Source organism: Quercus lobata, chromosome 5 (genome assembly GCF_001633185.2).
Source record: "Quercus lobata isolate SW786 chromosome 5, ValleyOak3.0 Primary Assembly, whole genome shotgun sequence".
Classification (NCBI taxonomy): domain Eukaryota; kingdom Viridiplantae; phylum Streptophyta; class Magnoliopsida; order Fagales; family Fagaceae; genus Quercus; species Quercus lobata.
Genome location: NC_044908.1, coordinates 23,175,474 through 23,189,526, shown reverse-complemented (window position 1 = coordinate 23,189,526; position 14,053 = coordinate 23,175,474). Strand labels below are relative to the sequence as shown.

Genomic DNA, 14,053 nt, shown 5'->3' with positions numbered 1-14,053 from the left:
CACGGAATTAAAGCCAACACAAAATAGTTGTAAATAATAACTTTACAATAACTACCATAGAGTCCTAGTCCTAGCTTGAAAAAAAAAAAACAAAAAACAAAAATATAAGAGAATCTCAAAATATTTGAAGGATCAATATGTCAATGCTTGTTAAGAGAGCTTATATGACATGTAGTTTTGTAAATTTAAATACAAATGGCAGGTAGCATAGACAGGGACGGACCCATGTACATGGCCCAAAATTTTGAAATTTTCCTATATATAAATATATATATATATATATATATATATATATTTTAATGTTTTCAAAATTTAGCTTACAAAAATAAGAGTTACCCCCGCCCCCAAATATTTGAACTAATCCAATGATGCTTTAAAAAAAAAAAAATGGTCTAATAGCTATAGAAACATAACTTTATTTTTTGCAATTTTATTTTTTATTATAAAATGTGCTTTTAAATCTGTTGAATATTTGACAAAGTTTGGCACCAAACATGTCTGGATCTATCTCTTTCAACCCTTTATGTGGCAATTAAGAATTCATTGACTTATTAGAAAAATCTTATCACTAAAACTACACATGAAATGTCTTTTTAGTTGCCACATAATGGGTTAGAGCAAAATAGCTTCAAATATGTTTAAAGCATAAATTATTCCTCCAAGTTTTACATAAGTCATGTTTTTGAAAGTTTCATTAGTTTGGTTAAAAGATTTTTTTACTTATTTTAGTATAAAATATGATAATTTGTATTGAAATTGAATCTTTTAAAGAATTTCACACTAAAAATGAATTTTATTTTATGAAAGATTGTCATCAAACATAATTTTGATTTAAAATACTATGCAATTTTTTTTTTGGTTGGATGTGTGTATATATATAATTTATCAAATAAAAAAGTGTGTGTGTGTGTATATATGTGTGTGTGGGGAATTGTTTTGATAAATATATTAGTACTGCAACTTGGCCCTCCAAACAAAAATTCCTTGCTCCGCCCCTACATAGGAATATTCTTATAGTAGAGTTATGACCTGTTTGGATGGAAGGGGGAAGAAGGGGCAGCAGTGGGGAGTAGAGTAAAGTTGGCTAAAAATAAACTAATTTTGTGCTAAATATACTCTACTCTACTCTACTCCCCTCCTTACCTCTCAATCCAAACAAACCATTAGTTACCACCTGGGAAGCTGACTTGGAGTTTGTTATGCTATAGTTGTTGCTAGTTTATTATTATTTTCTAAGTCTGTTACTAACTTAGTATATAAACAAACAGAGCTTGTAATTCACTTTAAGCTTAATGCATGTAATATATTCATTCAATCTTAATAAAGCACAAACAGTACATGCATCTTAATGCATAGTAAATTATTAGAGGAAGAAAAACGAACAAAAATACTATTGCCAGTAGAATGGTAAAAAATTGTTTGTCAATGCAGCAAAGCCAAACAGGTGGTGGATGTGGCTCATTGTAGCAGTAGGAGGAGTCATTATCATCTTGTTCTTCTTCTTATTCTATGCAAAAGTAAATAAAAAACGCGTAGCGGAAGGTAATAAATGCTCTTGCCATAGATTTTGTTAGATATATTGCTGATGATCAAGTAGTAACTAACTTTCAATTAATACTTTGCATTTATGTTAATTAGGGGAGAGAAAAAGGAAACAAAATATGCTCATACAAGAACTTGGAGGTAATGCAATACCTTCCACTGTACATGACAACACGAAGAATCAAAACAACGATGGGCAAACTAGCCATGAGTTGCATGTCTTTAGCTTTGAAAGCATTACCATTGCTACAAGTAATTTTTCAACCGAAAATAAATTAGGAGAGGGTGGTTTTGGACCAGTTTATAAGGTAAGGCCTGTCAGTTCTCTACCCATTTCTTTACAACATTACTAAAAAGTATAAATATAACAAATTTTACTGTATGGTGAGGTGATAGATTTTGATTAGCATAACAATCACAACCGGCCATTTTTGCAGTTGTGAAAAATCTTATAAACTTTGTTGTACTTTTATACTTATGGATTTCTTTATGATAACCATTTGAATCTAAGACCTAACTTAACCTAATTCTCTCTCCTTTTCTTTTTGTTTTTGGGATAAAATTTGAACTCAAGACTTAGTTTAGTTAATCCAATTAATCCGATCAATGAATTAGCACTTTGAGTAAGCCCTAGGGATAGCTAGAAACTTTCTAGAAAGTTAGAAAATGAAAGTACATATTGAATTAAGATAATGAGAGTAAAATATGACTAATGCAATATACTTTCAGGGAAAATTACCCGATGGACGAGAAATAGCAATAAAGAGACTTTCAAAAAGTTCCGGACAAGGATTGGTAGAATTCAAGAATGAAGTTATTCTCATTGCCAAACTCCAACACACTAATCTCGTAAGACTTTTAGGATTTTGCATTCAAGAAGAACAAAATATACTAATCTATGAGTACATGCCCAACAAAAGCTTAGACATCTTCCTATTTGGTAAGACATATGTCCATTACTAGGAAAATTTGGTTGTGATATTATATAGATTCAATCAATACTTATCATTTTCTTGCTCTTTTTTTTTTTTTTTTTTTTGGTAAAATGAGTCAGATCCTACTAAAAAGTACATATTAAATTGGAAAACACGCTTCAATATCATTGAAGGCATTGCTCAAGGACTTGTTTATCTTCACAAATATTCAAGACTAAGAATTGTTCACTGAGACTTAAAAGCTAGCGACATTTTACTTGATGAAGAGATGAATCCAAAAATATCTGATTTTGGGTTAGCTAGGATATTTGGATTGAAAGAATTAGAAGAAAACACAAATAGAGTTGTTGGAATGTAGTAAGTATTCATTGCATTTCAAGCAAGTACAATCTAATTAACTCTATTTGTGAGCATGTATGTGCTTGTTTATACACTAAAGTTCATTGGTTAATTGTTATTCCAGTGGTTATATGTCCCCAGAGTAATCCATGAATGGTGTTGTTTCAATAAAAACTGACGTATTTAGCTTTGGAGTTCTACTATTAGAAATTGTGAGTGGCAAGAAAAATAATAGTCGTTATCATTCTGATCATCCACTCAACCTTATAGAATATATAAGTTTTTCATTTGACCTTTCTTAATTTGTATAAATGGAATTTTGAAATTAATAGTTAATAATGTTTGTATAACTGGACTTGTATCAGGCATGGAAATTATGGAATGAAGGTAAGGATTTAGAGCTAACTGACCCAACAATATTAGATGATTCATGCAGTCTATATGAAGTATGGAGATGCATTCACATTGGTCTCTTATGCGTACAAGACCAAGCAATAGATAGACTGACCATGCTGAATGTTGTTTTTATGCTTTCAAATGAAACTCTTCAACTATCTCCTCCAAAGCAACCTATTTTTTTTATTAACACATTTGTGGAAGAGATTTTGGTTTCTGAAATTAAGCCAGAAAGCTGTTTCGTAAATAGTGTCACGGTTTCTATGATGAAACCTAGATAAATACTAGAATATAGTATGTATATATATGCCATCTCAGCAAAAAAAAAAAGTATGTGTATATATGCCTTTGTGATAACTAATAAGGGCTATATAACTGATAAGGGCTATTGTTGATTATAACTAGTCAAGATGTATCCTTGTTTCTAATGTTTTTATTAGAAGTCTTGATAATTGCAAATATATATATATATATATTGATCAAAATTATCTTTCTTCTTGTTATAAGGAATGAGAAGAATCATTGATTCACATGAGACTTATAGCTTGTTTGGATGGATGGAGAGTAGGGGGGAGTAGAGTAGAGGGAGGGAGAGTAAGTTAAATTATCTTGTTTGGATGTTTATTAAGGGAGGAGAGGGAGGGATTTGGAGGGATTCTAACTACTTCTAACTCCTCATTTTCAATTCCCCCAAATTGGATTTGGAAGGAGAGTAGAGTATGGAAATGCTTGACCAAATGAATTACCAAATTTACCCTTACCATATTAACAAAATTACAAACTATGAAGAAAGGCTAATTATTCCCCTCTCTCTTACTTAATTTTAAAAACATCTAAATAAGGTGGAGGATAACCATTCCCCTCTACTCTCCTCCCCACTACTCTCCACTCTTCTACTCTCCTCTCCCTCCAAACTTCCAAACATAGCATTAACTGATTTAATTTTTAGCCAAATTGTTCTAGCTCAGTTGTGAGAGGTAAAGCTAACCATTTGGGTTCAACCAGGTGTTCCAATTGATTGAACTTACCTTAAAGTTAACTAACTAGACATATTTGATACAATAAATGCTATAATACAACAAACTCTACTTTCGATGGCATCTATTCTCTTCCATTTGGTGATTTTTTTTCCCCTTATTTGGGGAACCTATTATACACATGCCATTTCATGCTTTGCGTTATAACTCGAGCCCCCCTATTCCTAATGACAACCTTTATATCACAATTTGCAAAGCATGTGCTACTCATTTAATGCGTCTTGATACATTTAAAAAAGAAAAAAAAAAAAAAAAAAAAAAAGAAGAAGAAGAAGAGAAGATGAATAGTGCAATGATGCTTTTGTCTCTTTGCTTGCGAGACCAGGGATGAAGCCACTGTTGGACTAGGGGGGCAATGGTCCCCCCTAATTTTTTTTAAATAACTATTGTTATATATATGTGTGTGTGTGTGCGTACTAATTTTATTAATTTTATAAATAAAAATACATTTTACTCCCCTTAAACAATATCATTGATTATTTTTTGAGTAATGTTATACTTACAAACATTTTTACAAACTGTTTTGGTTGCAAATTCTTATTGGTTCGCATACGGGCCCATTACTTACATTATTTTATTACTTAGTAGTAATCACTTATTACCTCAAAAATTTATATAAAAAAAAAAGTTTGTAACTCTAGCATTTTCCTCATTTTAGTGACCATAAAAAAATTTATAGATCTAAAATCTAAAACAAAATGTACAAGCCCAAAAAAAATTAGCTCAACAACAAAAATTACCAATAGTAAAACTAAAACAAAATTAAGCCCAATCCACCAATTTTATCCAAAATAAACAATCATACCCTTTAAAAAACTTCTAAACAAAAATAATTTTGTTCTTACCAAAAAAAAACCCTTAGCAGTTAAGTAGTAGTAGAGTCAGAGGTTGAAATTGTCGCACATAGCCAAAGGTAAAACCACCCCTTAACTCAAAGTTCTGGCTCCATCTCTATGTGAGACAACGTACATGGTTAAGGATATTGCATACGCTATTCCTAGAACCATTGTTAGGAATTCAATATTATAGGAGCGTGCATATTTTATAACCAATAATAATAATAATAAAGGACTGAATTTTCGATTTTGATTGTAACCCTTTTAAAGGTTGTTTCTCAATCAATTAATTTTGTATGAACAATAAATTTCATTATGAATTAAATTTGATGGATTTATTAATTGTTCTTATGTAAGAGAATGAATACTACGGAAAATTATTAAATACTCTGGGAGTACCATAAATACTTACTCCTCCCTCTCACTTGACTGTAGGCCCCACTAATTAAATTTAATTAGTGGGACCCACAGTTATATAAGAGGGGAGTATACATTTATGATATTCTGGAAGTACCCAATAATTACCCGTATACTACGTGGTTGTATTTCCTCCTTCTCTCTTTCTATTTCTATAAATATGCAAAACATAGAGAAAGTCAAATTAGAATTCTAAATTAGAATCCAATTTTGCGTCATGTGTTTACATTTATGTAGAGACCACACTATAATTATCCTTCTAGGTGTTCAATTAGAATTTGAAATTGAAGTCTAATTTTAATCCATATATCTAAATTTATGTAGGGACTACACTATAAAAACCTTCAGAATTACACTACCACCCTACTTTTAAGGAGATTCTTGCGGACCTTTGGGTAATATGGGATCAATGAAGGTTTCTAGTGCTGGTTTAGGATTTCTTTACAATTGTCCATAATGAATTTTTGGGTGCACCAACTCATTATAAGGAGGTAGCACGAGAAGAATTTTTGCTGATGAAATGTTGCTCATTTCAAAGAAAAGATTTGGAGAAACATTTTGACAAGATGTCTAGAAGATATTACTCTTTCAATGATATGGATGATGTCAATGCCAAGCATACCTTCCTCAATTCCCTCCCAGAACCATTAGGGGATGAGACACTTCGCATGATGAATCTCCATAAAATAACTCTGCAACAAGCCTCCTTGGGAGAAATTTACCAGCATGCTCTCATTGCCCTTGAAAAACTCTGCAACCAGAGAAAATTTCTTTTAGAAATAGACAAAGTTCATAGCAAGCTCAGAGATAATTGCAAAAGAAAGGATTTGCAAATAAAGTGTTATGACAAGAATTGTTCCTGTTCAACAAAGAGAAGAGATCATTTCAAGAAATATTCCTAGAAGAAAAAACATTATGCAAATCCCAAGAAAAGATTTTCAAAAAAGAAAAATTGGAAGTTTCTTCAACGAAAGTAGTTTAAAGGAAAATTTTCAAAAGTCTGCTTTGTATGCAGAAGACCGGGACATTTTGCAAAAAATTGCCCAAAGAAGGAGAAAGCAGCCAAGCTTCTTGAATAAGCCCAGATCCATGCAGAGGATACTCCATTTTCAGACGTAGAATCACTTTTCTCGTTGGATGATGAGTATTCCCCTCAAGCTTTGGTTGTCATGGCCTATTCCACTTCAGAGGAAGATACAGATCCAGACAATGATGAAGGCTCAGAACCAGAAATCCAAACCATCTATACATCCCAGCCTATTATAGCTCCTTTAACCAATCCCACCCCTATAGCCCAAGTACACATCCTCCTAGACACCTACTCCAGACTTATCCCAGTAATAGCCCTGTTTGATACGGGGGCAGTAGTCACAATTCTCCACCCCAAGATTTTGCCTGCAGAATGTTGGTTACCCCATAATCAAATGTTCAGAGCGGCAAATGGTGAAACATTTCTTATCACTTTGAAAAGTAAACCTCTGTTCATCAGAATCTTTCCGACTCTCATCATTAGACACCAAGTCCTTGGATCCCCTCTCACAGGAAGAGACCTTCTCATAGGATTTGATCTCCTACATCAAATTCCTAACCTTAGATGGTCCTCAAAAGGACTTATGCACAAGCAACACCTTCTCACATGGACCCAAGTCCCCTATCTGTTCACAGTTGACCCCTTTCAGTCTTTAAAACTCCAAATTATCCATGACTGTTGTGCAAATACCCACTCTGAATTCCTTCTTAAGAATTCAAATCCTCTGTGGAAAAACCCCAACTTTTTCATATCCCTTCCCTTCAAGAAAAATGAAGATGTTAATCCCACAAAAGCTAGTCATCGGGGAATGAATCTTGAACATTTAACCTTAGCCAAACAGGAGCTCGCCACCCTCCTTTCCGAAGGCCTTATTGAACCAACAATTTCTCCATGGGCATGTGAAGCCTTTTATGTTAATAAAAATTCTGAACAAGTCAGAGGAAAACTCAGATTGGTGATTAATTATCAGGATCTCAATCACTTCCTTGCAGATGATAAATTCCCCCTACCAAACAAAAGTGCACTCTTTCAACATCTTTCAAGTGCAAAAATTTTCTCAAAGTTTGATCTAAAAGTAGGATTTTGGCAATTGGGAATCCATCCAGAAGAAAGATACAAAACAGCTTTTTGCATCCCTAATCACCACTATCAATGGACTGTCATGCCTTTTGGTCTCAAAAATGCTCCATCCCAAATCCAAAAGGCAATGGTAACATTGTTCCAGCCACTCCTGAACAATGCATTGATTTACATAGATGATATTCTCCTGTTTTCCAAGGACGAAGAATCCCATGAGAAGTTGCTCACTGAATTCTATAATTTAGTAAAATCACAAGGGATCATGCTCTCGGAAAAGAAGATGATCATTGGACAATCCTCTATAGATTTCTTGGGGGTAAATATTTCAGATGGAAAGTATGTATTATAACCTCACATAGCTGCCTGTCTTGATCAATTCCCAGATTGGCTCACAAGTGCTAAACAGATACAGCAATTCCTTGGAATTGTTAATTACATGTCAGATTTCATTCCTAAAATCTCCAAGTATAGAAATTCTCTAGCCCAACTGCTGAAAAAATCTCCCCCAGAATGGGATTCTGTCCATACAGAAGCAGTCCAACAGTTGAAAAGATTCCACTTGGTTTGAAGGGATTGTAGTCAGGATGTGTTATAACCAGTGGCTGGAGATTTTGATAAGGAGAAGTTGGTGAAAATACGAAATATGAGATGCTCCACCAAGCGGCTAAACCAATTCAATCAAAGACTCCTCTTTTTATCAGAAAAGAGAATGGGGAAGTAGTGCTATTAGGTCAAAAGAACAAAACAGAAGCTAGAGGGAAGATTGAAATAGAGGGTGTAAGAAGATTATGGAAATTGGTTTACAAAGTATACGACTAAGAAGAGATAAAAGATTACATGAAAATAAGGAATGGAACACAGAACTAAATACAGCAAACTTAAGGATATTATTAGACTTAACAACTTTTTTACATTGGATATGCTAGTGGACATCTTACAGGGATTCTTTTTTCCTTTTTTCACTCTGCTTTTTTACAAAGCCCTTTGGGGGTTATTTATAAGGAAAACTTTTACAGAAATATCTTACATTCAGAGTACAATAATCTTTGAAGAGAGAGTAGGGGCTGGCTCCATGTTGACACCTGGCTAAAGGGGCAGAGGCCTCAGTTTGGCATGATTAGGCTGTGAAGCAGGTGCATGGTAGGGCTCCTTACTGTAGAAATGGACAGCTGGGAAGATCACTGTAAGGTATGTTGGAAGAATAAGGATGAAACATTTGAAGACGTTTCTGGGGTCTTTTTTTTTTTTTTTTTTTTTGTTCAATATATTAGGAAAGTCTAGTCCCATCCATCTCTTCCTTGGAACCATTCTTCATCTACATCAGCATTTACATCTGGATCATGGTTATGGTAATAAGGGTCATCATACCCCTCAAGAGGATTTGGCATTTCCCAATGGTCTTCATGTGGTAATTGCTTTCTACAGGTTTCTAGGTCCATGGGTACTGCTTGAGATAAGATCCCTTTATTTAGAGATTCCATCAGTGTGAGAGCATAGTAACAGGATACCCAAGATGGGTCTCGATGTGTGTGTAAAGTGCCATCTAGATTGGTAAGCCACTGTATTTCTGCAGGGTAGAAAAGTCCTTCTGTACGAACATCATTTTTGGAGTTAAGCTTAACAATCAAAGTTGCTGAAGTAATCTTGCTTGCAAATCTTGGATGTTCTGTGGAAGAATATTTTATCCATTCTCCATCATAGGCATCATTTTTCAAAATGTTAAACCAGAATTTATGAAAATATCTATTTTCACGTGGGAAAATATATTTGTAAAATTCTGGTTCAAAATGGATGCACAAATGATACTCATTAAGTAAGTACCACATGTAGAGATAATGTGCAACCGTCCAATTTGTTATCCAGAAGGCAAAAGGGGTTTTCCATGGTTGGTCAATATCAGGGAAAATAGCAAGGAAGTGGGGTTGGTGATTTCTGAGATAATTATGGAGGATTCTGATAATTCTTTTGGCTCTGGCTTGAAGAGTTAAGGTCTTTATTTGGTCTTTTATTTCTAGAGGGAGATTCTCTATCATGTTAAGGATATCACTAGGAATTGCAGGAGAAGGATTTGATGATGAGGAAGGATCTGTAACAGGGTATACACATAAGGGGGAAGGAAGAATTGTGGTATTGAGGATTGGAGGCTTTCTGGAAAGATAATCAGTGATAAGGTTATCTCCTCCTTTGATGTGCTTGACTTGGAAGGACCACTGTGAAAACCAATTTGACCATCTGAGTAACTGGGGGCGTGGAAGCATTTTCCTTTTGAACTGAAGCATTTTAGGGAAGGAAGACATATCCATTTCTACCAGGAAGTGATGCACAAGAAGATGAAACTGGAATTTTTCAATTCCATGTTTGACTGCAAGAATCTCCTTAAAAGTAGAGTGGTAGTGTAATTCTGAAGGTTTAAATGCACCACTCTTATACCCACAAATATTTCTTTTACCATCAAGTTCCTTTTTTGAAAATCTTTTCTTGGGATTTGCATAATGTTTTTTCTTCCTATCATATTCAAATCAGATATGGAATTAATTGTCTTGTTCAGTAGGGACTACACCATAAATATCTTATTTGATCTATACCATATATGCATAACTTTGATTTGTAGGTTTGATAATCTAGTTGATTACTGAAATTCGGTAGAAAGTTATGGGGTTATTTTGTTGAGGACATGATACAAATAGATAAAATCTATTTAGTTGATATATATATATATATATATATATATATATATATTTTTAAACTAGTTTATAACTGCCTTAAGTTTTATCTTGAGAGGGTTGAGAATCATCCAAATTTGTGAAATAAACTGGAACGAAAACTTGAAATCAAAATGTGTTGTAATGATGTGGAATCATTTTATTAAATAAGTAAAACATGTGGGTGGCAAGTTTATGTGGCATTAAACGGAAAGTATGGACAGGGGGCTACTAATGACATGGAATAGAACTTCAAGGGGTAAAATCTAAATTCTAGAACTTTAGGGGATAAAATTCAAATTCTAAAACTTCATGCTATAAAATCCAAATACTCTTAAACTTTAGGGTGTAAAATTTAAATTCAGAAACTTCAAAGTGTTAAATCCAAACATGCCTAAACTTCAAGAGATAAAATCCAAAATTTGAAATTTCAGAGTTTAAAATACAAACATCCAAAACTTTAGAGGTGTCGTTTACAATTTAGCCTTTATTTATTTATTTATTTATTTCTTGAGAATATGCAAATTCTTTTATTTAAAACCTAGAAATAATATCATCCAGAACCAAATATTATACAGCTAGATATGAGAGCATACTTGGGAGGATTGAGATCAAGTACAATACGTTGTGCAATAGTTGTAAATGACTGGGATTCAAAAGTTGAAAAAATGCAACTCTCACTCATTGAAATTAAAAAAAAAAAAAAAAAAAAAAAAAAAAAACCGTGTGGTATCTGAAACATTCAAATAAGTATATTTGATTGCATAATTGAGGGTCCACTCCAAAGTCCAAATCATGGATGGGGTTCATGCTTTTCACTAGGGGCACAGAGAGACGACTCTTCGAACATTGATTCATTGAACATTCAAATGGCTTAAATGAGCCAAATGACTTTTGGCCCAAAACAAACGGCTCTTTGCATGCTTTTATGAGTTATGACTGACACATGACTTAAAGCTCAAGACTAGAATATGTTAAACATTTTAATTTTCTCTATAATATATCTAAAATTTTATTTCCATTTTATAAGTATTTTTCTTTCTTGAAATTTTAAGCAATTTGGTGCATCGTTTCACCCCAAGAGTATTTGTATTAGCTTGTGCAAAAATTTCTATTTATTTTAGCATAAGTGTTGAGTTATAAATTAATCCTGGTTAATTAATTCAATTACCCAAATTGATTAATTAGGTCAAACTATATGCAAATCATAGAAGAACCAACAAATCACCAAATAAACTAATATGCAGCAGAAATTAAATGACACAACAATTTGTTGACGAATGGGGAAAACCTTTCATAAGGCAAAAACCCCACCGAGTGAATTTCAAGTCATCACTCCCAAGAATTCACTAATCAATAATCAAGCAGTTACAAGTATAAGGAATCATACCACTACCTTGGCCTATCCTAAAACACCAACTTACAGTTGAACCTTTACTTCAATCCTCAATTAGACTTGATCTTGTAGAGACTTCTTTTTTTGCACAGATCCCAGTACATGACTAACTCCAAGCAACTGATTGATTGTTGTTGGCTGCAAAGTTCTTCACTTCAAAGCACGTTGAAGGTCAGGAAGTACTTGGTTACAAATCCCTTAGGCGTACAAAATGTAGTAGCTTGTCACAGAGTATATGAGTTCTCTAATTGAGTCTCTGTGTCTTTAATGACTTTAAAATAAGTCTTTTATATGGTCTAGGGTTGTAGAGAGAAAAACCCTAATCATCCAAGTCATCATCGATTGAATTTTAGATATGAGATTTTTGAAATCATAAGTCTCGATAGATTGAGCGTGTGTCGAGTTTTACCATTAATTCTCGATAGATGCTAGTGTCGAGCCTAATATCGAGAATTACTAAAACTAGTTTTCTTCACTTGTTTCTTGGATCAATTTTCATGTCTTTAATAATACCACTTGTTATGCTTGAGCAACATAGTTCTTGATACATTAAACCTAACTTAGATCTACCCAATTACAAGTAAAGTGTGTTTTGTCAAAGGATAAGCCAATATATAGAAATATGACCCTAACAATAAGAATATACTTTTTCTATTTTTCATATTCATTTTTTAAAATACTCCATATCAGATTATCTATTTTACACTAGATTTTATTAAAATATCAATTTTCATGGTTTTTTAAATTGTTTCTCTTTCTTCATACACAACAATCACCATCTACTTTCTTCCTTCATCCTCAAGATACATAAAGAAAGAATAACCATCATCCTCGATATACATCAATTTTTCTTGATTTTTTTTAATTGTTTCTCTTTCTTCACACATAACAACCACTACCCACTCTCTTCCTTCATCATCGAGATACATAAAGAAAGATATATTTTTAAATTTATATGGTTATTATAACAAACTTGTAAATTTATACAATTATACACGGATTGATGTAGATCATTTTTAAACAAAAATATTTAAATTTATATATATTTTTATTATACACAAATTGGCATGAATGCTTTAATTCCGTCCATCGCGTACTCTCAAATTTAATATTCAAATTTTAAGTTTTTCTATACAAATTGACATTTCACTTTTATTTGCATATAAATGAATCCACATGTTTACCTTTTGCAAAACCCTCCCAAGTCTTAAAAGAGAACTTGTTTTGATTTTGGTAGGAATGGCAACGGGTCGAGTTCGGGCCGGGGTTTTTGATAACTAGACCCAACCCGCGGGTCCTCCCCTGTCACCTAGACCTGGCCCATTTAATAAACATGTCTTTTTTTCACCCCAAACCCGGCTTGTCGGGTCTCTGTGGGCCCCGTCCAGCCACTTCTACACCTAATTCGTGGCCCAATCCAACTCAATCTTATTTATAAAAAATAAAAAATAAAAAAAAAAAACAAAAAAAAAAACCCAAACATAAACACAAGCACAAATCAATCAACATTGTTATTAGTCTTGCTGAAATTAAATCCTCAAACTCCATTTATCATTTATGGAAGAAACAAAACTCCGATTTTTACATTTATGGACAAATTTTTACATTAACACAACATTCACTCCGATTTTTACATATTGAATCCTCAAACAAATACCCAAAAATAGAAACTACTGAGAGAGGAACAAAACTCCATTTTATCATTTATGGACATATTTTTACATTAACACAACATTCACTCCAATTTTTACATATTATATTCTCAAACAAATACACAAAAACAAAAACTATTCAGAGAGGAAATGAACCCCCCCCCCCCCCCCCAAAAAAAGAACCAAAAAGAAAAGAAAAGAAGAAGAACTCAAACTGCGTTCTCCTCTGTGACAAAAACGGCAACCACCACGAGATTTGTGCTCCTCCACGAGGCTGAGGGTGGGTCGGTGAGTGAATGAGAGTGAGGGTGATGATGAGATGTGAGTGTTTGAGTGAGAGTGAGAGTTTGTAAGGACTAGATGAGATGCAAGTGAGAGTGAGAGTCAATGAGGGAGGCGGCTGAGTTGAGAGAGAAAGGAGAGAAATGAGTTTTAGGTTAGGGTTGTGATGTATATATAGGTAGGTTTTTTTGTAATTTTATATTTAGGCTAACCGAGTTGGGTCGGGTTTTTGACAAAACCTGAACCCATTTCAGTTTTTTTTTTTTTTTAAACCCATACTTGACCCTATTCTTTATCAGACCGGGTAAAACCCGACCCATTAGGGTCAGGTAGGGCCAAGTACTCGTGGGTTAGGCATAAATTGCCATCCCTAGATTTTGCTAGGGTCTACTCAAAATCATGGATGTTT

General features: G+C 33.5%; 1 pseudogene; it reads left to right on the top strand.

Moving 5' to 3' along the window:
- Positions 1-1,525: 1,525 nt before the first annotated feature.
- On the top strand, positions 1,526-3,493 carry LOC115990199 (annotated as a pseudogene).
- Positions 3,494-14,053: the final 10,560 nt, after the last annotated feature.